The sequence below is a fragment of the Saccostrea echinata genome, unplaced genomic scaffold (genome assembly GCF_033153115.1).
Source record: "Saccostrea echinata isolate AGI-Se365-2 ecotype Australia unplaced genomic scaffold, CSIRO_AGI_Sech_v1 ptg000047l, whole genome shotgun sequence".
NCBI lineage: Eukaryota > Metazoa > Mollusca > Bivalvia > Ostreida > Ostreidae > Saccostrea > Saccostrea echinata.
The window spans coordinates 1,824,774-1,851,810 of NW_026889796.1; the positions used below are offsets into that span (position 1 = coordinate 1,824,774).

Genomic DNA, 27,037 nt, shown 5'->3' on the forward strand with positions numbered 1-27,037 from the left:
ATGAACCCAGTGAAGAACTCATCGTTATCGCTTATAGATGGATCGGAGCTTAAATATGTTATAGATTCTGTATCCAATGGAAACAAATTATCAGATCTAGATAATATTCCCAATGAAGACATAACAAGTTCGAATCCAGTTTCGACCACTTCATATGATTATGGAAGTGCGAACTTTTCGGATCCGTTTGGAGACTACGATAATTATTACTGGTATAATTGGTGGAGTTTTTGCTGTGACTATCCTTATGATTTCAATAGTGATCAGGAAAATTACTATCGCCAATCAGTAAATGAATTTGAAGATTATATAGAGGGTCAAAGGGCCTTGGAGAACGATGAATGGAGCGAAAAAATTGAGAGGTTTGAATTTCTCTTCCAAAACCAGTCAAAGTAAGTTATTTTGTCGACACCATTATTCTATAACCCTATAAGTGATAGTTCATTATGATACCATTCCCACTAATTATATGATGTATATTAAGATAAATATGACGTTTCAACCTTTGCAATAGCAGTTTTAAGATTTCAAATGTTTCAGTTTTGGGCAGATTTTTCTTATTTTCTATTTTTGTTTGCTTATTCTCAATGAAATTTTGAATAAAGAGATAATAAGCATTTACTTAGGGAGAAAAATAAAGGTCAATTAAAAATGTCTCAAGCATTGCTTCTAAAGTTTTCTTTTACATTATTTTACGATAAATTATTGCATTGTAAAGTTAGGTCAATACAAAATATCTAACACATTGCTTTTAAACTATTTTTTGCATTATTTTACGATATTTCACTTTGTTTAAACTATTTTAGTGTAAAGCAAGGCATCAAACGCATATTCTACAATTTGTTTTCAAATCTCTTTAGGGAAACTCGGAAAAAATTAGGACATTCTATTCAAAACATGCTAATAACCTGTTCCTTCAATGGAAAGAAATGCTCGGCAGTGTAAGTTTATTTCTATCTATCATCCCATCCATTCAAAAATATTTCTGACCATAGGAAGCTCTTAAAGCAATGCCTGGGCAAAGAGAAGAGTTGCATTGTGCACGTCGATCTTGTTTTTATTTTCTACAGTAAACTCGATAACCACAATCCTCCGGAAATTTTATTGGTTGTCCAAATAACGAAACCAAACAAAAGTACAAATAAAAAGAAACTCACTTTAAATACATTAAAGATAGACTTAGATTATAACCTCTCTGAAAAAAAAAAAATTGCACTTTTTTGGACTGTGTTATGGAAAAGGAATTAACATATGAATGATGTGACGTCACAGTCTTGACTGAGTGCGTCTTCCGAAGTCTTGTGCAGTTTGAAGATGAAATATGAAGAAAACGAACAGTAATCAAGCTCAAAAGTCCATTGAAACAATACAAAGTTGGAGCAGAGCAAAGACCTCTAAAACATCAGAGGTAGGATACCATGGAGGAGTAAGCATTCCATATCGACCGGTCACACCCGCCTTGTGCTCCTTGTCATGATCGGGCAAAGGGAAAATCTGTCGACAATTCAGTGTAAAAATAATGGCCTAACAATTTGTATGAAAACAAGTCACTCATCATTCGACTTAATGATAAATCGTTTTTGCTGACGTCATTTTATCGACCAAAGAATTTGCAAAATGGTGACTTTATAGGAGATGTTGATATTCTTGTTTCATCAATATACTTTTCAGTAGCTTGCATCTTTTTCGAAATTGTTCGTAGGTAGAACATGCTCTTGTGCAACGAATCAGCTGGGAGACATACACTCCATATACAGGTGATAATGGTATATAAATAAGGGAAGTTAACAATAGAAAAGTTAGAGTCATCATGTTTATCATAAAGTTTTGTTGTAAGAGTATTTGGCTATTTTTATGGTGTGTGAATTTTTAACAGTTAGTTGCCTAAATTTGTCAACATTTTGCTGAGAGCTCAATTTTAGGTGCCTCAAAATTAAAACCAAATTTTGATTTGATCATTTATTTTTTAACATTAACTTGGGTTTAAGTAAACGTCTGGAAATCCAACTTATTCTCACAGTTCACTTTCTAAGGATGAAATGCTTTAAAATTACATATCAGTCTGTAATATTTTTAACAATCTAGTCAACTAAAGTGAATTCGATCCACCCAACCCATACTGGATTCCTAAACTTCATAGAATCCTTACAAAGATACATTGCCGGGTCCAGGAAATGCTCTACCAAGCGCCTCTATGTAGTCTTCACAAAAATATAATCTGCTGTAAATGAGAAACTTCAGACGTACTGTGCTACAGAATATTCTAGAGGAAGTGTAAATCAAAAGTGGATTCTCAAAAATTCCAATAACTTTTGAAAATTCAAAATCACCAATTTTCCCCCCAAAAGTCAGTAAGATCAAAACGTACGACTTTCTACACTTGATACAACCATTCCTCACGACAAATTAAAAAATAGGCTTTATATATGATATCATAGACAATTGCTTCTTCAATAAAAATGGAACTCGGAGATTTTCAAATCTTGTGATTGGTCAACATAAAAATAACTTTGTTAAAAAGCACTCTGATTCTACAGACACGTACTCTGAAGTTGATATTAAAACGACGCTGGAGTTCCTCATTGACAACATGTATGTAGTTTTGGAGACTTGGTCGTCCAACAGACTGTTGTATTCCGATAGGCACTAAATGTATTTCCTTCATTAATGGAATTTTTCTTATTCCTATGAAGCAAAATTTATTTTAAAAAAACTTCAATATGAGATGAAGAAAACACTTATTGTAGCCTTCACTCAACATTCAGATATCTATAGATTATGTGTTATCAATTGACAATAGTTAGTTTCATTCATAAGTCATAAGTCGACTCGATATATCTCAGTGACCTCGAAATAAAAGACATTACAGAATTGGTCACATCTGTTTCATATTCTGGTGTTTTACTGACTATAGACGATAAGGACCAACTAACAACTAAATTGTATGACAAAAGAGATGACATCAGCTTTTTCATTGTCATGTACCGTAGTAATGTTTTGCTATCACCTGCATAAGTTGTTTAGGTCTCCCAACTTATTCAATTCTCAAGAGCATGCTCTGAGTATGATCAATTTTTAATCAGAGGCAGGCTACTATCAGATAAGTTGTTGGTACAGGAATTTCAACAACCTCGTTTAAAGTCAGTATTTCGTAAATTCTATGGTCGTTATAAAGACTTTGTTACCAAATATAATCTATCATTGGGTCGTTTTTGGGCTGACGTGTTTCATACCAATTGCTGGGCCTTTGTTCTTTCACTAAATTTGACTACGGAATATTCCGTCTACCTGATCAATACATAGGGCTCCCGGCAGGTGTGACCGGCCGACAGGTTGGGGATGCTTTATCTTCGTAGGCACCTGATCCCACCTCTTAAATTTTCGGGGGTCCGTGTCTTATGCCCTGTTCACAAATTTGTATTATTTGTAGATTTTTGAGATCAATCATTGATTGTTATTTACTCTTTTTCATTAAAAACATTTTAAATTGTCGCATCATCAAAGATATTATGGCAGTTAATTATGCATCAGAAGTATATGGTTGTAGTTTTCAATTTAAGATTCATTTTTTTCATTTAAGATATCTTTTTCTCTTCATGATTTATATTGAATAAAATTGCAATGATTATTTTTTGGTCTGTTTAATCCTTCAGTGACTTTACACTGTTTCAAACTACGGAGTATGGAAACTGTTACACTCTATCAAGTGATTTGTTCATAACGAGAAAAACAGGTCCTATGAATGGTAAGAGTTTATCAATCTATGCTGTATAATTTTATGCCCCCGCCTTAAAATGGCCGGGGCATAAAATGTTACCCTGTTCCGTCATTCTGTCATTCAGTCATCATTCACTTTCTGTTCAATATCTCTGCAAAGGTTGCACACATTCAACTCAAATTTGACATATGGATACGTCTTAGAAATAGGCAGGTCAAGTTTGAATTTGGTTATGGTCCGATGATTTTTGACAGAGTTATCTCTCTTGAACTTAGGAAAAATAAGAAATTTTCAGTTTCCACTCTCTAACTTTTGTAGAGATGTATGTATAAGGTTGAAATTGCATATGCAGGTATTTTACCAGAAAATACAGTTCAAGTTCGAATTTGGCCAGGGTCCGATGATTTTTTACAGAGCTACATGTATCCTTCTTGAACTTAGGAAAAAAAAGAAATTTTCAGTTTCCGCTCTCTAACTTTTGTAGGAATGTATGTATAAGGTTGAAATTGCATATGCAAGTGTTTTACTAGAAAATAGAGGTCAAATTTGAATTTGGTCAGGGTCCGATGATTTTTTACAGAGTTATCCCTCTTGAATTTAGAAAAAAAGAAGAAATTTTCAGTTTCTGCTCTCTAACTTTTGTAGGGATGTATGTAAAAGGCTGAAATTGCATATGCAGGTATTTTACCAGAAAATACGGGTTAAGTTTGAATACAAATATAAAGCTAAATGTTGCATTTGAAGTTTTGCCTGCTTGCGGAGGCATTCGTGGCGATAACGACACATCTAGTTTAAAGCTAAGGTTAGACACAATATATGCATTAATTTGAAAATTATTTTGAATACATGTAGCTTATTAAGAAAAGGTGCAAAAGAAAAGTTGTGAGTTTGACATGCTTGTGTATTTTGTCTTTTACTGATTACTATTTATCCCACATTAGCGTTTTCACCACATTTTGAACAAATAAAACTTGACTTTTCAAAGAAATTGAAGGTATCATTAAACAAAATTTCATCATTTTCAAACGAGTTTTAACAAGACTGCAACTGGATACCAATAACTTAATATACTAACCATTTTGGTAATGATGAATCTCCATTGACTCTGCATTTACTGTTGAATCAAATACTCTGTTAACTCAATAGTTCCTAGCAAAGCAGAAAGTTTGGGGAATAATTATGTTCTGATCAAATCTAGTTTGAAAGCTAGGAAATTTGTGTATTTTGAGACATAATGCAGGGCCCAATGTTGTAGTACTGTAGGACAGACTAAAGTGTACTTTAAACAGATCTTACACACATACATAATCAGTAAATATCAATTTATACGAACACGGATAATGCAAGTTTACAGATATAGGAAATTTTTTGTCCTTAACAAGTTTTTTAAATCATTACGGTTATAATGAACTCTGATATAATGAATTTACGGATATAGCAAATTGATCCTGTGTCCCGAACAGGTTAAAAAAAACGAAATTTACATCTTTTATATCTTGCTTTTTAAGCTCCTGTAATTTAGATATTCAACTGATATTATTGTTTTTTGTAATATATTATCAATACCCATATAAATGTCTTCTCTAGGCCTGCAATTGATATTACAAGTGGAGAAATTTGAGTTAAGTAATTTATTTGATGGGTCCGGTTTTCGACTCGTTATTCATGAACCTGGAACCTTCCCATTTCCACAAGATGAAGGTTACACGATCAGTCCTGGATACGAAACAACTATTGGAATGAGAATGGTAAGAATAAACAAAGAGAGATATGAATTTGAAACAAAAAAGTAAAAGGAATCTTCCTATTGAAAAAAAAGCTTAAGTTCCTGTCTGTGTTTGCATTAGAAATCCTCTATCTTTATTTATGTCAGCTACGTGTGATGCATGCAGCACCACCATATGGTATCTGTGATTCAGGAGATGTCTTCTTTGAAACGTACGGATTCCGCTATACTATGCAGGTTAGTAAGTGTGCCATAAATATCAATGCAATAGTAAAAGTTGCGTGCAATTTCGTAACAACTAAATCAATTTTCTTCTGCATGATAACAACGAACAAATTAAGAAACTTGTTTTAGGGTTTCTTCCCGTCATATTCCAATTTTTACTCACTCTCAGTTGATGTCCAAGTTCCCTTGACTGTCAATTAAGTCTGGAAAGAATCCAATAAAAATAAACTAATATATTTAATAAACATATTAAACGGAATGATTTTGATCGCTAGAATTGATTAATTTTAGTTTGAATAATTGGAATTACAATTACAAACAAAAACAAAAACAAAAACAAAAAAGGTCATCACACGTTTTATTGAGGGGGCACAGGCATATAGTATCTATGTTTTCTATAGTAATGTATATATCGGCAAAATTATTGGGGGGGGGGGGAACGGCCCCCCTTGCCCCTCCCCCGGTTCCTACGGCCATGCTTTGTGCTTCTTTGATTTGACTCTGCACCTGAACCGATCAATTTTCAAAAGGTCGGTCATAGATCGAGGGTATTTATTAACACCGATTGGTATAATCAATTCAGCTTTACACAATTGGTAATATGCAAACTTGTAGTAATATTTTTGTATATTTTTTTAAATCAACTTTTTTGAGAGCATGCTTTCATATCTCAAGATTTTATAACGAAGTAGGACACCAAATTTTTTTTGTAGGCGTGTCTACAAATCTGCAGAAATAAGAAAGTTGTTGAAATCTGTAAATGTCGACCATCCAAACATATGGACATCAAATTCATGGAGAAATTTAACACTACCCCTATTTGTTCATCTAGTATGTATTGTAAAAATTAAGTATTATTATAATAATTCTGTGATTAGTTTGTATCATGTTATGCAAAAGCAGACGTGAACAAGCATTCTGAGAGTATTGCATTAGCAATACTAATCTCCTACCGGCAAGTGTAATATGGTTCCCCTTTAAGAATTGAAAATGCCATAATTCCGTCAAAAATCAATGAAGCGGGACGAAATGCAAACTTGATCTATAACTAATCAAGGTAAATTCATATACCAAAAATCAACTCAATATATGAAAGCGTTTAGAAGAAAATTGCGGAAAACCCGTAAAAATTGAAAAGGCCGTATTTCCGTTAAAAATTAATGAAGCGGAACGAAATGCAAATTTGATCTGTAACTTATCAAGATACACTCACATACCAAAAATCAGCTCAATATCTGCAAGCGTTTAGGGAAAAAGTGCGGAAAACCAAGTGGGACAGACAGACAGAGGGACAGCTAGACAGACAGACAGACAGACGGACGGACAGACTCAGAGGAAACCTATAGTCCCCTCCGGTTTCACCGGTATGGGACTAATAACATCGTCTCCCTTTCCTTGTTTCCGATTTTTGATTTTTTTTTTCTTTCTTCGAATTCTCCTTTCATTGAAATAATGCTTCCTCTCGTGAAAAGGTTTAAGGAAAAAGAAGTCCTTTCATTATTTATTTCTAAGATTTATAATCTCGACTCTCAAACCGGAGTCGAGGCTTATGGTCACTTTGAAACCTCTCTCGTCTCTAGAAATCTTCTCCTTGGACGTTTTTTTAAATTTATACAAATGGTTGTAAATGTTGCAAAATTTGATCTTTGGTTTCAAGATGAGTTGCAAAATCTCTAAGTTATGTCAGATCAATATGATTTTCTAAGATCAATTACCTACAGCGGGATTTTTAGCAGGAACTGACGTTGGCCTATTTCAGCTGTTTGAAACATGTAGTTGACCGTTAAAAAATATGCAACCTTGTGCTAATAAACTAACACTATTCAAGAAAGATAACTTTGATCAGAGAGTTTTACTTCTTTTCTTTTGGTTTTTCATGAACTCTTGCGTTAATCGGTATTCAGATGAAAATTCATTCGATAAACTTACCTGTATATGATTCCACTCTATAAACCCACTACGACGGAAAATCAAACTTTGACTTATTTTGATTTAAATAATTTCTTGTTTTCTTTATATATCTAAGGTACTTGAGATATTTTTACTGGTTTCCAAAGTTGTGAAACTTGTCATATTTTTGAGCAAGCAAAACGCCAAATTTTAAACCTGCTATACATATGTACTCAATGTAAAGTAACCTTTCATTTTGTATTAATCTTGGAGTTTTAAAAATTTTGTAAATTCTAAACTTAAATGATATAGTATAAGCTCTGCTTTGAGTGTCTTCCTGATGAATGATAGTTAAGGCTTGTGATGTAAGCTGGAACAAATAAGAACAAGCTAGAACAAAAAAGAACAAGCTAGAACAAAAAGAAGTATATAACTCTCCTAATATTCATAGCGGTAATAAATGATATCTGATATCTTAATAACAAATATGTTTTTTTAACTCCTCAAAGTCCTTCTAAACCTTTTTTTGAATAGATATGACAGTAGCTACTAATGGTACAAGAAACAGCAAAAATGAAAAGGGTACATATAGTAATGCCAAGCAGTGTGAAGAATTCATTTATTTCCGTATTGATGAACACTATATTGGCTGTGAATGCGCAACTCCCTGCAGGTAAATAACCCTTGATTAAGCTAGCAAGGTTTGCATTAGGACACAAAGCACCCATAGATAAATTTCTTTTATCAGAACCTAACATTATATATCTTAAATGTGTACGCCTCATCTCCTAAATATATTAGTATTTAAATGCATATGTTTGTTGTTTTTTTTTTTAAATTTGCAGCCAAACACTCTATCGGTCTACTATCTCCGGTCGAGTATGGCCAAAAGAATCCTTTCTGGTAAGAATGCAATACATTTCATTTTCTGTAAAGTGCTTGGATGTATAATTCTTCAGTTCTCTAGTATTGCCTACCACTGGAAAAGAAAGGTTTTAAATAATTCCAAAAGCAGGAGTGTGTCAATATTAAAATGGATAAAGCTCACATCATAAACTATTATCATTCCAATAACAGCGTGTCAGTTTGCTTGATCAAGTGTGTTTAACTTTCACACGTTGATTACCATATTACTCATTGGTTGGCTGTCTGGTATCAAAAATGAATACTACTTTGCATATAAAAGACATAAACCCCAAATCCCACCAAGAGTATTGACTAATTGCATCGAACACGTTGAATGCATGATTGTTTACTGCGGCATTGGTAGAAAAAAAAAACAACAACACGTGGTCAGTCACAGTCTGTTTTACTTCCTGTTCAACAAAGGAATTGACGCAGTAAATATTAGTAATATTCTTAATCACGAACACGTCCACATCTTGTATTTCTTACAAATATCCATCGACTATTGCTTCTAAACTTCTTAATAACAACAAAATTCCATACTGTAGATTCCTAAATATACGCGAGGAATAAATTATTGCGTAATTACGCGAGGAGCACCACTCGCGAAATAAAATTACTCGCTTTTATTTTTATGGTGCTTTAATGTATGTAAAATCTCTAGATAAATCACCGATTCGCGAATTATTGTTCCCGCGATTTGACGCCCTTGGGCCATTTCGCGATATTAAGTACTCACGTAAAATAAGGAATTTACAGTAGTGCCTAGATATTGAACATCTGAAACATAATCTTTCTACGTGTTCATGTTCTTCTTTAACCTACAACTATGTAGTCCTGCTGGACACGTCATTACTGGTTACGTAAATATTGTTAATAACAAGGACCTTAAATCGCTTATTTTAAAAGGGCCAGAATTTGGGAAACCCTAATCTTTCAGCTGGTGTCATAATTTCGTAAATATTATAAGTTCTGTGGAAGATTAAGCCAGACGATGGGCCAAACATGAAAAAGAAGATTTTGACACTTTATCAGAATGGATTAAAAGTATCAGATAGATGTTGAAATTTCGCATTAACCGGCTGAGGTGCAATATGAAAACCATCTATCATTCTTTTTTTCAATGATTCAGAAGGGGAAAAAGAATTAGATAGATAACACGATCAAGATTTACTGGTCCCAGCTGACGAAGCAGGTAACAACATTCTCTTAGTAAGGCTCATTATTTTAATTGTATTGTAGAGGAACTTGGATTTAAATCCAATCATACTCATTTCTGAGGAAGACGTTCTTGAAAATCATATGTCAGTTTTAAATATTTTTAATATTCCCAACAATCAAAATGAATTTGAATTACCATATACTGGATTCCTAAACCTCATAAAGTCCTTACAAACAAGGTTTGTTATTGGTTTTGTTTAGTTCTTCGTTTCATATGCAAAGTAGTATTCAATTCATTAAATTCATTGAATTAATCTCAGTGTCTCTTAAGGGAATAAAGTATGAAAATCGGTCTTCGCTGTTAAACGTAAGAGGGAGAATGCTTTATCTTTACATTACTGACAACAACTGTGCAACGGATAATGAAGAATCCTATTCCGAATTGGAAAAAGGTGGCCTTTTTCGTAACGTTAAATCCTCGTAGACTCTGAATTTGCTGCTTGTCAATACACTAATTCTAAATTATTTGTTCTCATGGGGTTAAAATTTAATTGTTTGAGGAAAATATTGGTTCATGGTGATTTTATTTGTTGTTATTAATTGTCAGGGAAGCATGAGAGTGAGAATTGAATTCTTGAAATTTCGTGGAAGACATGAATTCGTGATGCTTTTCATACAACGAAATCAATGAAAAGAGAGGAAAATGTGTGTGATTTCACTCGAGGTTTTGTTCTATCGGAAAATTTATAGGACAAGTCATGTGTTTCGGGATATAATGCAAAATAGGGATGACAGTACCGTGAGACGGACGTTTTAATTTATTACATAAAAATATATTATAAAATATTTATAATACCCAACGGCATGTATTTGCATGCATTTGCCGTATGAATTATACTCAATAATTAATATTAATTGTATTGTATTATTTATTTATTATTGAAAAAAATTACAGGAAAAGGAATTGTTGAACACACAATGTGAACAATCCAATTACTCTTACTGCGACATGTATTTGGGGGAGAAAAATTCTGCGTTGTAAGTCTCTCTCTCTCTCTCTCATTTACCTACAATCGATTTCAAACAGGAGTAAAATTTTCCGATGGATGAGCGATGTAAATCATTTTCTTCTAAAGTACTTGGGGTTACCTATTGTTGGAGGAATTGTTCATTGACAAGTATGAAACTTTTCACCCAGAAAATAAAATACCACTTGATTGAAATCAATTGTATGCAAGGTAATACCGTATAAGCAAAAATTTTAGCTAGGATTCAATTTTGGCATTTTTAGCGAGGGTGTTGGGATCGCTAAAATTAAATATCGCTAACAATATATTCAGCATTAGAGGTTACGTTATCTCTCTATGCACCATAAAATCGCTTAAATTAATTCTCGATAAAATTAAATATTGATTTTTAAGGATAAATCGCAAAATTTGCGTCTCGCTAAAATTCCACTTATACGGTATTATATGATGATAAACAAGATTTTTAAAGCATTGAGAATATTTCTAAGACATAAGGCATTCAATCACAACATTCAATCACAACATCTAGTGGTAGAAAGATACAGTTTATTTAAGGCCACATATGAATTTGAATGGGTTTTCATTACAGTTTTAAAGACAACTTCTTAAAACTGGTAATTTATTATGAAGATATGAACTACGAGGAAATTTCAGAGGAACCGTCTTATGATGTAAGTTGTTCTTTATATCAGTTGAAGAGGTTGTATATTGAACGTGAGTCATGATCGCTAACGAAAATATACACGATGAACAATATTAAATTATTGTTTCTTATAGTAACTTTGAGTTTACTGTAGTTAATCAAAGTATCAAAGTTTTGTTATTGGGAATTGAAGTTTTTAATAAAATAGTAAATCAAAATAATTTTATTATAATTGTAATAAATCAAATAAGAGTATTTTTACTATAGTAAATCAAAGTATTTTTTAACTATAAAAATGAAATGGTTATATTTCATTGATCTCAATTCTTAAACAAGATTCTATTATTATTTATGGTTATTATATTTTTACTTAATGTTCTAATTCCAGGGTTTTCGATTTTTGTCGGATTAGGGTGGAGCTATGGGACTTTTCTTGGGTGCTTCTCTTCTGAGTTTTCTCGAATTGGTGCAACTGATGGTTGAACTTTTCAATTATCAACGTCACAAATGTCGTAAAAGAAAAAGCAAAGTAAACGAGAGTCAGAATATTACCGTAAAACCGACCAAAGACACGACCGTAATAAACAACATATTCACAGTTGCTAAGAAAAAAAATGAAACTGTATAATATTAGCGAATCGATATTTGGGGAAAAATTGATATTTGCACTTCTCTTTCTCTCTCTCTTTTTCACTGCTGCTCTTCCTCTTTTTTTAAAAATTATTTTCAATAAAAAATTACGTATAACTTCAACCAAATCAAACAAGCACAGCAGATACAAACGCCTTCGGAGCAATTTCAATACAATTATGACATTCCATCAATATATACCTAAAGAAATAAGTTGGTCACATGAAAATGGATCTTTGTAGTAGATATTATCATATACCAACTCGTTTCTAAAACTCCTAGGTACTAGAGGAATGTGTAAATCTATATTTTACTTCTATTTATATTTGCGACTGATTTGTAACTAATATTTGCGTAGTTTTAAATTAACAAAAATCTTTAAGGATCAAAATTCAAATTCAGATAATACAAAGTGAAAACACGTTATAGCGCAAAGAAAGAATAACGCGAAGCAATACGGCCTTAACATGCCTTTCACAGAGGTGTTATAATGCTAAGTTATGAAGTGTATTAAAACAAAGACATGCGTATCAAAATGCAAAACAAAAAAGCAGAAGAAAGGATTATAACACAAAAAACCCTGTATTTTGCCTTTAAAATGCATTAAATCTTTATGTCTTTTCATAGGTGAATTGAGAACACGCCGTAATTCCATATTATTTGATTTGCGTATATCTATCTATCTATCTATCTATCTATCTATCTATCTATCTATCTATATATATATATATATATATATATATATATATATATATATATATATATATATATATATATATATATATATATATATATATATATATTGCTATAACCTTGTACGCATTGTCTTAACATCTAGTTGTGTCTGATTTTCATGTCATTTGGTTTAATGATATATGCTTATATCAACTTATATGTTGTTTACCTTTTATCATTGTGTATTAGATAGGTTTGACAAAATAAGATTTTTATGTTGAAAAGTTATTTATAAAATTTCAAATTGTGTCCACAAATTAAAAATGGTTTGACCTCACATTATTGAAGAAATGAGGAATCATATTTAAACATCTATCGGGTTGATCACGTGCTCACATTCTATAAGAGGGGCTTTTTGGTAGATTTGATCATGTACCAAACCGTATTTATATTCCGCTAGATATTTCATGCTTTTTTTTTCTTATTTACATTTTTAACTGATTTATAACAAAAAATTGCTGTATTATAGTCTGAAACCCATGAAATAATTTTTGTTCAAACCCCAACGGTATAAATTAACTGAATTTGTGATTAACCTGTATTTATACTGTCATCCTGTCTTTTGATTTGTAGAAGTGAAGACATTAGATTATAGAAAATGTAATAAAATGTTGTTTTCATGTTTCCTTTTTACATTTACAATGTCAGGAAAATTAATCATTTACTTTATTGTAAATTGCAAAATGTGTTGATAATTTAATTTTGTCCGTTTTGTAACTATCTTGTTTATTATTATTATTATGATTTGTGATTATGATTGCTCGTCCCTATTTTGATTTAAAGTTTTTCTTATTCTCCCCCCCCCCCCCTACAACCCAACTAAAAAACTTGATGTTTCTGTACGTAGAGGTTGCAATGGAGACCAGATCAAATTTCTCACCAGTTCCAAATTTACTTTATATACAAAATATGTTTACTAATATTATTCTTCGCCACGTATTCTTATTTAATGGCCATAAATTTTACTTTTACTCTTGTCACGATTTTGTTTTTTGTGCTTTGTGACCACAGAGAGTATTTCCTCCCCCCCCCCCCCCTAAATCAACTTATAAATTCTCATATGATCATTACCGGTACTAGGCACTGTAAGACTCTTTACAAACTAATGAAAATAATTTTTTGGACGTTGAGAAAGTTATGTAGTATAAAGGGATTTAAATATTAATTTTATCTATCTATTTTATATATATATATATATATATATATATATATATATATATATATATATATATATATATATATATGCTTGTTTAAAAATAAACAAAAACTTTGAAAATGTGTCCACTATATACTATTTTTTTCGTTGTCAGAGCATCCATGGAATGTGTATTTACGGTAAAATCGTTAAAATCAATGACTTACAAGCAATTTTCAATAGGTCCTCAGAATATCACCACTTTGAAATTTTCACAAATGAATCATTTATTTGAGGCATTTTATATGCAAAAAATTTCGATTGTGGTATTGTGCGGATGCTTGAAAAATGTCGGGGTTTTTTCTTATTAATTTAACCTGTGGGGAAAATCTTAAAGTAAACCCTTGCTTTTGAAAGATTGTGATCGGGAAAACAATCAGTGTGTAAATAAGGGCCTAACAATTAGTCAAGTGGAAGACATTTTTATTTGTTTGGTTTGTTGGGTGGTTGTTTTAAGTCCCTTCGAGGATTTTTCACTCATACTGAGACGCCAATACTTTCCTATGGAAGGCTGCACTGACGGCCTTTGAGCAGTAAGGGATCTTTTTTGCCATCACCTACTGCGACATGGGACCTCGGTTTGTACGGTCTCATCCGAAGGACTGTTCAGGTGGATTCAAAACCGACCTAAGGATCAACTCCTTACGCCGCGACACTAGAGCAAAAGGCGGCAAGTGAAGGAACTTAAAAAAAATATTTGGGGGGGGGGGGGATTTACCCCGTGGAACCTTGCTATCATCAAGATGAAATTTTCTTTTTGCTTTGAATATGTAATGTATCAGTATTTCCTCTAAATATATACATTTCATTTTTTCTTGTGACCCGAGATCGTCTTTTTATTGAAAAAAAAATGATTGTTTTTTGTTTTGTTTTGTTTTTTTTTTAACAAATTTACCACTAAATATCTTAGAAAGCTAGATTATAAGATTTTGTCAACACTTGAGGGCAAAATGCTTAAAACAGAAAAAAAGAAAGATTTTCTGTTTGATTTTGAGAATGCGTTAAGTGTAAATGTACTATATCCATAGCCAGAGAAATAAAGAAAGAGTCTTGTTTGAATGATTCTTTAGTTAATCTATGATAAAAAGTACTTAAAACGGACTGAGTTTATTGTTGATATTATGCGTTGAATCTTGAAGTTGAAATTTCTCTGTCACGCAAAAGACAAAAATCTTTGTTTTCTAAACTTAAAGATAAGTCATAAAAACAAAATGCGTCATTATTCATTGCTTGCGCACTATTTGACCTAACTGAGAATTGATAAGATATGTTGTAGTGCATGTTTTTCAATAAGAGGAAGCAAAAGTGTCGAAACGAAACTTAAGAAAATTCGAAGGCATCCTGATACAACTGTGACAAGATGCATGGAAAATTTGTTCTCTGGCTAGTGATAATAGGTAAAATTAATTTATACATTTAAACGACAAATTTTCAGTGTAAAAAAGTAAAAAAATATCAATTGAATAACAACTGCTAGGTACATGTTATTTAGGCGTTATGACAGCAGATTGCTTTTTCCCTGTGGTGATTGTCCCTACAGAAAATCCTGTAATAAAGAATGGAAAGCGTTCTGGTTACGCAGAATGTGCTGATAGGTATGTATTCATCCTCCAGCGATGTAAGTTATAGGTATCCTGAGTTACGCAGAAGTAAGCACTGCTCATATTGGTTTGAAATGAAAAAAAACCTGAGTCAGCTAATTCTAATAAAGAAATTATAATCCATTGTTATTAATAAAAAAAAAATACTCATAAAGGGCGCAAAAATGGAATAATAGGGTTGAAATATGATATTTTGTAGCTATGTATTGGATATCAAGGATTTGCTTCAGACCAAAATATTACCGATCTTGTTTTGTAGGAGAGATTCTTCTATTTATCAAACATTTTTAATCAATAGATATAACCTAAATAACTGGTTCGAACTGTCCCTATAAATGAAAAGAATTCTTGTATGACGTATATAATTTGAATCTCCTAAGCCTTTTCTAACACATGTATCATGGGCCTGATACACATATGTCTAAATTGTCGTGATTCTTACACAATTCCCATATTTCACTCATACATATAGATTTCTTGTTTGCTTTTACACATCCATATATAATCAATAGAAATTGTTTCATATAAGGCTCAATATTTTATCTTTTATTTTGCCAAGTTCCTAAGTTTTATTACTTTTTTCCTCTTTACTATCATTTACTTTAAATGCATTTATGCATCTGATACTTTACATAATCATCTTTATTTAAAACGCATCGAGAAACAAAATTTTAAATTTACACGGAAAAAGTGTGGGTGTTTCTTTTAGTACACAAGATTAACTGTAATTTCTTTATCTAAGAAAATAAAAAAACTACTAAATAATCAAATTTATTAAACAAAGTTTTGATAACTATATGTTTTTGGACTGTCTATTTATGACAATTTAGATACATTTTGAATATTCATAAATTTTATATCAAATCTACAAAATAAATTACACATATTTGTGTAAAATCAAAGAGATTATGAACTTGCATTAGTCTTGTTTTGTAGAGATCCCCCGCATTGTGCGTCAAATTATCCGTCGTCCTGCTTGAATGACACAAAGCACGAGTGTCCCAATGTTTGCAGTTTTTGTCAACACCAACCAGGTACAATTTTAGAATAGATGCTTTTTATCTAATTTATGAATACACAGGGGGTATATAACTTTCTTCATATATTTTATTTACTATTTTATTTTTAATCAGCAATGATTTCAATAGCCATTCTTGTCTTTATCTTTGATGAAAATTCAGTCTTTGCAGTTTTGGGTCTTATTATTTTTTATCACACTGTTGTTTCATTTATTTTTGATTGGATCTTATTTCATGGTTTTGACGGAATAATTTAAGTACGAGTACAGTTTCCTTATCACTTCTATCATAGGTTAAATCTGTGGGTCATTGAACAACTTTAACAATTTAACAAGTAATAGCTTTTCAAAAAGCTTGCCTGACTAATCAATCAATATCTATGGAACGTATATGCAAGAGAGGTGCTAAACGTTTCCGTCATCAAGGAGCGGCGACATAGTTGCGATACTTCATTTTACAAGATGTACAATTGACTTTCTCAAATGTCATCACCAAATACTACAGATTAACGAATATCTAAGACATGCCACTATTTGGGCATTTATTAGTTAGCCCACGGGCTGACTAGTTACGTTGGGATGAAACTGCAAGTGCGCTAGCGTAGATTATAATCAAAGGCGGATCCAGCACCGGCGCGCCGGGCGTGCGCCCCCTCCCCAAACCCCCCGTTTAAATTTTTTTTATGTAGAACTTATATGTTCATTATCCTAAAATTAAAAAAAAACACTTCTTATTTGTAAGAATTGACCCCCTGCCTTCTACTGCGCACTCCCGTTATGAAATTCCTGGATCCGCCATTGATAATTCTGGGAAAAATAGTTAGATGATTCGTTTTAAAGAAATTCATATTACATGCACTCTCTTACTAGAGGGCGCGCTTCTTCATGCACACTCCCTGGTCAGTGATAGATTGATGAGACGGCCTCTATTTATAGACTGGTCTGTTTTCCGTCGTTCTCGACGACGAAGTAAATTATGAACAGTTTTAACTGGGAAAGTTGTCTTGAAGTATTTGAGACAAAAATGCTTCAATGCTGCTCTAGAAATCACAGTAAATGACCTGTACACTTTATAGCTAGCGCAAAACAAGATACTATTACCCCCCCCCCCCCCCCACTGGACAAAAAACTCACGCGATGATTGTCTTACCGCATACATGTACATGTATTATAAATGAGTTTAAAATACATCTTTATATAGTTTTGAAATTGTTTAGATTTTCTTTTCAATCGATTTCAGGACCTTTCTCAAAATTATAATAACGTGCTTTTTTTGAAATAAAAACCAGTACAGATCATATTATGTCTTCTTCATTTTGCCGATTCTTTACTTAGAACCTTTCGGGAGTGAAGCCCATTCCTCTACGGGTACTGACCTACACTCTTGTCACTGTATAAAAGGAAACCCTTGTTCATCCCAATTAAAGCATGAAATAATATGCTACTCGCTGACTTTCTAAGCTTTTTTAAAAACCTAACTTTGTAACGTACATTATTAATAAATGTAATTGTTACGACTTACAGCTGTCTGTGCTTAGCGGCGTAACATTGTGGGGCTCCTTAATCTGAATGTTGAACGAAAGATAACAGGATATAAATTGTTTTTATTATTTTATTAGATTTTATTCAAATAAATATACACAAAACTCTTCTTTGGCTCTGCAGTCTGCACCTGAAATAAAAACAAACCAACCACCCTTTCCACCAAATGTTAATTCTTAAACCACCCTTAAACAAACCCTTTTGTAAACATGAACAGACCTAATGCCTTTATGTCTTAGTTAAAAGATTGAATCAGTGATTTCTTCACTACAGAGTACAAATATGAAATACCAGAGGTTATAGAAACAACTATTTGTATAGGGACAAAAAGTTATGCTAATTTCTCAGTAAAATTCAATACAATGCACCATGCATTTGTTAATAATAATGTCAGGAGTTATAATATCAATTTCAGGTCACTTCTTGTGCCTGAGTAAATAGTAACCAACAACGGTGAGTTCAGATCACTACTTGTGTCTGGAAGAAACTTTAAAATGCATAAACAAATAAAGCAATCAAAAGTTGCTAACAAATATTCAGTGTTAGATTAGATTAATAATAATTACCCATCTAAATTCATCTGGACCATGCTCTGTGATTGTTACAGTGGCAGAACCTTACTGTAGGTGAGACTGCAGACGTCTGTCTGTCAGAGCCCGCGGAGCTCGTATTTATACCAGTTAGACCCTCTATGACGTCCCATGTATGACGATTTGGCGCCATAACTTCAAATCACTGGAAGACTTCGGGTGCAGTTAGTTTACTGTACTCATCCAAGGTGTTCCGAACATACTTTACAGCTTTTACGGCTTTTAAAATATGGAAACTGATGTGTAATTGTAAGGTTTTACTGTACCCAAATTATCAGTCACTGGACTTATTATTCATCCAAATTACTATAGGTAAGCATATTCAGCTTTATAATAATGTAGTTATTGAACCATTAATGGTGTATTTACATAGTGTGTTGAATTTCCCTAGTCACGTGGAGGAAATTCGGAATGAGATGTACACTATACGACATTTTCTTATTAAGATCCTGGCTTTAATTAATAATAACAATTACTAAATGAAAATGAAACATAAGTATATATTCTTCATCCAATCATTCATCCACTCATTATTTTAATGACTCATTCCACAAGAAATAACTTGTCATTTGTTTACTTGTACATAGCCATAGTGGAGAATGCCGAATTCGTAACATAATATTGAAAGAAAGGCTAGGTGGAAAACAGAATGAATCAAGAAGGGATGTCCAATTTACTAGGTGGAGGGAGTTTGTTTATGATTAGACTAGTCCGATTATGGGATAAATAGTAAGAATAATCAGCAAATCCATTGCTTTAGTGTTGCCTGTCCATATACAATGTGTTCTCTTAAAAAAATGAGATAAAATTTACTGTTAATAAAAAATCTGGAGCTTTAGAATCAAGTTAAAAGAATAAACTTTATTTATTTCCATAGAAGTTATCACACCCATTCAATAGAACAACACAAGAAAAAGGCGAGAAGATAATTACATGTGACATTTGGCGCAAAATGATTGTGTCACCCCTTTCGTAGAAGGCAAAAGGACTGATCCAGTAGTTTAGAAACGCAGAAAAAATGTTACACGGACATGTCCGTTCAAAGAATCGCAAAGAGTAAACATGTGCATGCAACAAAAACTGAAGGAATTAAACACATCATTATTTTGCATCAGTTATATGATTCTTTTTTCTGCAAGCTGTATTTGTTTAAATGCAGGTAACAAATTCCGATGTAAATCAGCTTGCACAAAATCTAGTTCATTAAGAATGATCGCTTAGTTTCGGATCCCTGAAAAATTAATGCTTATACTGCCTGACGCACGTGGCGTCAGGCAATAAGAAGCAGTAACAATCCCTGTCGACCGGTGTCGACACCGGTCACACCCGCCGTGAGTTCTTTGTCACTATCTTGTAGACAGAGAATCAATTCATAGACAATTCGATGATAAAAATGGCCAAACAATTTTAATAAAAAATGTCAGTCAACATTCGATGTAATGATAGTTTTTATTTGTAAACAAGGCTATTGTATTGACCATAGAATTTGCAAATTGTTGACTTTACATGAGATCGTTTGTACTCTGGTATCAACATTTGTCTGTACTCCTGCATAGGTTAAGAAATTGTTCGTACGCAGAACCTGTTCTTAAATATCGAATCAAATGGGAGACACATATACAATATCCAGGTAATAATGATATATCTCTCCTTAAAGAAAGTAAGTTGAAGATAGAAATGTTGAAGTCACCACGTTTATAATAAAGTTTATTTGTTAGTTTGCAATCAATGCCTTTCTCAATTAAGACATCTCAATGTTAAACAGATATTTCAGACTCTGTGGTTCTTTTTTTTTTTTAATTCAAGTTCAATGGCATATATCGAATCAACATATGAATTTGACCAAAATCAATAACATCAAAAAGTACGATTTTAATTTCATCACTTTATGCAACCATTCCCCCAGGATTCAAGTCCAGGCTTTTTGACATCACAGAAGCTGCTTTTGCAATGAAAATAAAACTCCTAAATTTAATTACCTTGTCATTTTTCATTTGCAAAGTTACTTTGTTGAAAACATTCTGATTGTAAACACAAGTAATTTGAAGTTGATATTAAAAAGATGCTTGAGTATCTGATTGACAATATCCATGTGGTTTTTGAAGTAGATATTAAATTAACAATATCTATGTAGTTTTTCCGAGATCAACAATCTGTCGGAAATCCCATGGGTACTAATGCTCTACGTACGAAAAATTTATTTCTAAAACGAGACAAGCTATTGATAAATAACTTAATGTAACAAGAATATCAACAGTTTTGTTTGAAGTCAACATTTCGAAAATTCTATGGTTGATACAATGACCTTTTCAGCAAATACAATCTATCAATTAGAATTGAATTGAACATATTTTATTGACAAAGTCAAAAGGATCGGACACAAGTTCAGAAACTTAGATAGTCTTCTCCTGATACAACATTTTGTAAAATTGCCAAAATAAAAAAACATATATACATATGGTCTACTACATATACATCGTAGTAATAGAAAAAAAAGTTCTTTAAGTGTACAAGTATAATTTGAATTGGTAAGAAGAAGGAAAAAAAAGTAAGCTTATTTTGAAAAACAACCATATTCATTTAAGAAAGTTTGAATAGTTTTGAAAAGTTCAGCATTTTGTTCAATAGCAAGAAAATCATCGCCCCATAGCATATAAATAATTAAATGACAATTGCTTATTCATTAAGGAATTCCTTGATTTTACATAATATTTACAATCAAAAAACAAATGATATGCATCTTCTAGTAGTCCACAAGAACAATTAGGACTGGTTATTAGGTTACAGCGATATAAGTCAGAATTTAAAATACAATTATGTCTTAATCTTGTATGAATTATGTTCAAAAACCTTTTTCCATATGAAAAATATTTCTGAGGTTTTACAATACTGCTGTGCAGATAGTTTTGAAAAATTTTGATAGAAGTTGCCTCCCTTGTTTTAAGACTAAGGGAATTCCACTTTCTAACAGTATCAGGAATAAATGATTTATCATATAGTTCTAATCTATATTTTGGCAAAGAATAATTTAAGGAATTCCTGGTAGTGTATCCTGAAATATTGCCTCTTGTATCAGGTACTAAATTTTGTAAATAATTCGGTACTAAATTATTGTGCATTTTATACATTGTTATTAGTTTTGCTCTGTTTCTTCTGTATTCCAATGGTTCCCAACCTGTTTCCAAATATAATGAATTTCTTGAAGCAATAACTGTAAGCCCAGTAACTATTCTTGCAGCAAATAATTGTACTTTTTCAAGATTCTCAATGTCTGTTTTTGTGCATCCAGACCAAACTTCAACAGCATATTCAAGTTGTGGTCTAATAAAAGATATATACATCTGGGATAGAATATCTCTTGACACAGTAAATTTTAGTTTTTTAAGAAGCCCCCGTTTTTTGTATGCTTTCTTTATAATGATATCAATATGATCAGATCATCCTAAGTTGGACGACAGAAGTATCCCAAGATGTTTGTGTATCAATTAGAATGTTGACTGACGTTTTTCCTACAAATTGTAAGACCACTATTTTCACTGAATTATGTACGGATTTTTTCATTTGCCCGATCATGACAAGGAGCACACTGTGGATGTGACCGTTCGACAGGGGAAGCTGACTCCTACATGACACATGGTCCCACCTCTGATATTTTTAGAGGTCGATCCATGTTTTTTTCTGTTCCAAATCTCTATTATTTCAACAGATTTTGGTCGTTATCTTCATATATCTTAAATGAATATTGTTAATTGATAAAACATCGTCGAATTTTTTAAATGTCGAATTGAAGGCCACAGCAAGAGACTTCTTCTTTTATGTAGAAGTTTTTGAATAAATTTTGCTTCATACGAATATACAAATAGGTTTCCGTCTAAAGAGGCACAGTTAGATTCCATGGGGATTCCAGCATATTTTTGGAAGATCTGGTCTCCAAAGACTACAAAGATGGTAGTTGATGAAGAACTCAAGCATATTCTTAAGATCAGCCTCAGAGTACTTGGAATGGTTTTTAACAAAGTCAGTTTGTAGATGGCCAATGCCAAGATATGGACATTTGCGGGTTCAATATATATTGAAGAAGCAGTTGAATACGATTTCGAAAAGCCTGATCTTTCTTTAATTGTTATTTATAGTGTTTAAAAGTCAAACATTTTGATGCTATCAATTTAAGCAAAGGTTTATGATTTCAAATTTTCTTAAAGTTCTTTGGATTTCTTTATTATCTGCAAAGGATTGTCACTACTTCCTGAATATGTTGTACTGTTCTTTCGAAGTTTCGTCTTCACTGATGTTGATTGTTTCGTGAGGAGTAAAGAAAAAGGCTTCGTAGAATTTTACTAGTTCCCGCTAAGTATCTTTGTAAAGATTTTTATGAAGTTTAAGAATCCACTATACGTGTAGCTATTCAAATTCAATTTGGTTGTTGGGAACATGGAAAATGTGAAACAAATTACTTATTAGCGGGCCATCCATGTCTTATGAATATCTCTTAATATAGCTTATTTATATATTAATATAATTTGTAATTTTGATACTTATCTTTTGGCATTTATTCGAATCAGTACACTGGTACCGGTATCTATCTTTCAATAAATTTTAAATGGATTTAAACAAAAAACATTTAGTGAACTTTATGAATTACTCCATGTCATTTTAGATATACTGAATTTGACAATTCTAGAAATATAATGCCTGTCAAAAACAATTTTTCTTTCAGCATATGAAGGAAAAACCAGCAAAACGGAGACGTTTTCAACTACAACGTCTACGACAGCCTCTTATCGCCAGGGTAAGTTTCTATATTTATTGAAAGAAAACATAAAGTAATTGTGATTGTAAAACCCTCTTTATGGAGGTATTGATTAAAATAAAACTCAGAAACAGACAAGGATTCAGTTATCTATCGAAAATAATGCTTTTAAAAATAAATATCTCTTCTTACTTCCTACTTTCTTTTATTGAGATGCAGGTCATTAGCTACTAGCTAATCAGTTTACAAAACTCTGGCAGAATTTAGAAATATTTTTTGTATAAGAATATAAGCATTTAATAGCACATAGAAAATGTACTATGAAATATTTCATAGCAAACGCAAGAAAATAGTCTTACTGAACAATCTGAAGAAAGAAAGAAATAACAATCGCCTTTTCGTGTTGTGTTTCTGTTTTGTGCGAAATTACAAGACCTTCGACATTGATAACCATTTTTCAGGCAATGAAGTGTCTTTAATCTTCAGTTTCCTTTCTATTGCAGAAATTCCTTCTTTTACGAGACCGACAGGTTAGAAATGAAAATTTGTTTTAATTTTAAGTCTCTTGACCCCCTTACATATATTTTTCCATCTATTTTCAGAAGTTTTTCTTTCCTTAACCTCAATTTATCTGTGCATCTACTGAATACATTTGAAAAGAAAAGAAATTCTGTAGTCAATGGATTATCTGATTAATCTCAAATAATATTCTTAGTTTGTCCTTTATAAAAGTTCTACTGTGTGCATAGTTCCATGTATTTATGTACGGTTTCTAAGTCTGTGCATACGTTTTTCGGTACCTTGATTTTTTCCTTTTTTCAATTACTGCACATAAAACACAGATGTACAGACATTCATGTCGTCCACAAGAAAGTCATCAACTCTTCAATTACCCGAAAGTAGGTTGTTTCTAAAAGATTTTATTTCTGTTTAAATGATAATTAAAGTCATTGTAATGGCAAAGTGCAATATGCCAATGTGTTTATCTCCTTTATTTTAGTACGGAAGATGGAAGGTTAAGGGGGTTTCTGATAATGTTATTACTATAATGTCAGATAAATAGAAATTACAAGGTCAAATGAGAAATTCATAAATGGATAATGATGAGTTGGAATTTGTCAATTAAACAGGAATGTGTTTTTAATTTACTTAAAAGATTGTATGGACCTTAGAATGAACTGCTTTTTGTGTAAGAGTTATCGCGCTTGAGTTGTCTCCGATATGAGGAAAGGTAGATGCATAGGATTCTTGGAAACGAGAACATTTTGTTCAACGTTTTCAATGGATATGGTGTGCGTGAAAAATGTGGTCTCAGCCATTCAGATAGCTTTTCAATTTCTTCTAGGACTCCTATCTTATTTCAGATAACTCTACCCTGCGTCATCTTCCGGTTACTCTTGCTTATTTTTGTGTGTAATTCTCTGATTTCAGACCACAAATATTATGTGTTTATATAGTATGTAATCAGTTACGTCAAATAATAATGTAATTAATGTTTAGTTATCAATCAATTTCATCATTTGGCTAACTTTGGCTCTATTTTCATATAGTCTAATAGGCATATAATTGTATCAATCTCATAATTTCATTGACTTAAAACTGACTATTGCATAATCAATTACAATTATCAGTAATAATGGTGGCAAAATGCAACCTAACCAAAGTGTTCTTGTGGATTATCTGAGTATGGAAAAGATGGATATTAAAGTGGTTTCTGGAAGTGTTAAGATATTACTATGACAGTCACTGCAGAAAATAGAAATTACAAGGACAAAAAAGAAATTAAATCAATGAATAATAATGCATAAGTATTTGGCATTATTGCTTGTGCATAAAAGAGATTTATTTGCAAACATGCGCTCAGTTCTCTTGTTCTATTCCTCGGCAACACCTCACCCTCTCTCAAAAACCTCATTCTTTGAAAATAAAATATTATAGTCTAAATCAACCAAATAATACAATGAAATATTTTGAGATAACGAACAGTATTAAAGCTCAAAAGTCAATTAAACATTACAAAATAGGAGCAGAGCAAACACGGACCTCTAAGACATGAGAGATGAGATCAGGTGCCATGGAGGAGTGAGTATCCCCTGCCGACCGGTCACACCCGTCGTGTGCTCCTTGTCATGATCGGGAAATAACAGAAAAATCCGTCGACAATTCAGTGTGTAAATTAACTAAATTATGGCCTAACAACTAGTATGAAAAAAGTCAGTCAGCATTTGACTTAATGATAGATTATATTTGCTGACAAGGTCATTGTATCGACCGTAGAACCTACGAAATGATGACTTTAAACGAGATTGTTGATATTCTTGTTTCATCAACTTGTTTGTCAATAACTTAGCTCGTTTTAGAAATTGTTCGTACGTAGAGCATGCTCTGGCGTATCGAATCAACTGAGAGATATAAACCCCGTATGCAGGTGATAAGGATATGTTGCTATAAGTATTTCATAGACAGTTTCATGTGAACTTTTATTACTATAAATCTAAATAAAATTAAATACTTTTACTAGTATTAACTCTTTTTTTTAGTTTTAATTTAAAATTTGAATATGAATTACGGAAGCCCATTAGTTCCAACCAATATATATAAAAGGAAAAGATATATATAAAAGCAATCTTTTATATATAAAACGAATCGTGATAAATAAAAAAATAAAAATTTTGATATATAAATGCGAAATATGAAAAAACATACATATAAAGGGAAATGCAAAGTATTTAAAGAGAAAAATTTCTATTGTATGACCTTTACTGACATTCATGACGTCAGTGATGCCCAAGCATTCGATAAGCGGCTCTTTGCTTTCGTTGTTTGAATGTAGGGCTGAGATGCATAATTTATTAAAGATCCATAGAAAAATGTAGAAAGATATTCATAAGTAGAAAATAAAAATAAGTATATGTTTTATGATTCACAGCTGCGGCTGTTAAATCCATTCTCAAATTTTTAATCTTTCTAGGTTTTTAATACTAAATCATTTTTAATTTGCTTTTTCATATTTTATTGGACCTCCTACAGGTCTCATCTCTACTTTTTCTGCCACTACAACAATTACAGGTAAGAAAAGAATCCATTTTCACATGTGCATGTAAGTTGTATACCTTGCCTTCTAGTCAATCATTTTCAGTGATTTTTCATAATCGTGAAAGATTTTATATTCTCTTCAATTTACATTAGTTTATATTCAGATTCGGAATATTGGATCAGATGAACAGAATTTTTTATATCATTTCATGTGTACATGTAATGGCACACCAATAAAAAAATAACATTATATACTGATAAGCTACTTAACACCATTACAAATTCCAGATTTCATTTGTTGTAAGACTTATAATTACTGTGAAATGTATAAAATATAAATAATTTGCACTGGCTTGCTAATAATAATAAAATAATGTATGAAATGTATTAAATATAAACGATTTGCACTGGCTTGCTAACGTGACATAGCATTCTTAATCCTATTTAAGTTGAAAGTCACATAGAGTTGTATATTGCCATTGATACCTTTTTTATGAAATCTTTCTTTCCGCAGACTGCCATGATAATCCGAGTGCCAGCTGTTCTCTCTATAACTCGGAGATATGTGATGCACATGGTGCATACTACCTATGGGCTCGAAAAAATTGTCCTCTTTATTGTGGATTTTGTCAGGGTACGATAA

At 32.1% G+C, this 27,037-nt stretch overlaps 1 pseudogene; it reads left to right on the top strand.

Annotated features, from left to right (window-relative positions):
* LOC133202870 (FMRFamide-activated amiloride-sensitive sodium channel-like) lies at positions 1 to 27,037 on the top strand (annotated as a pseudogene).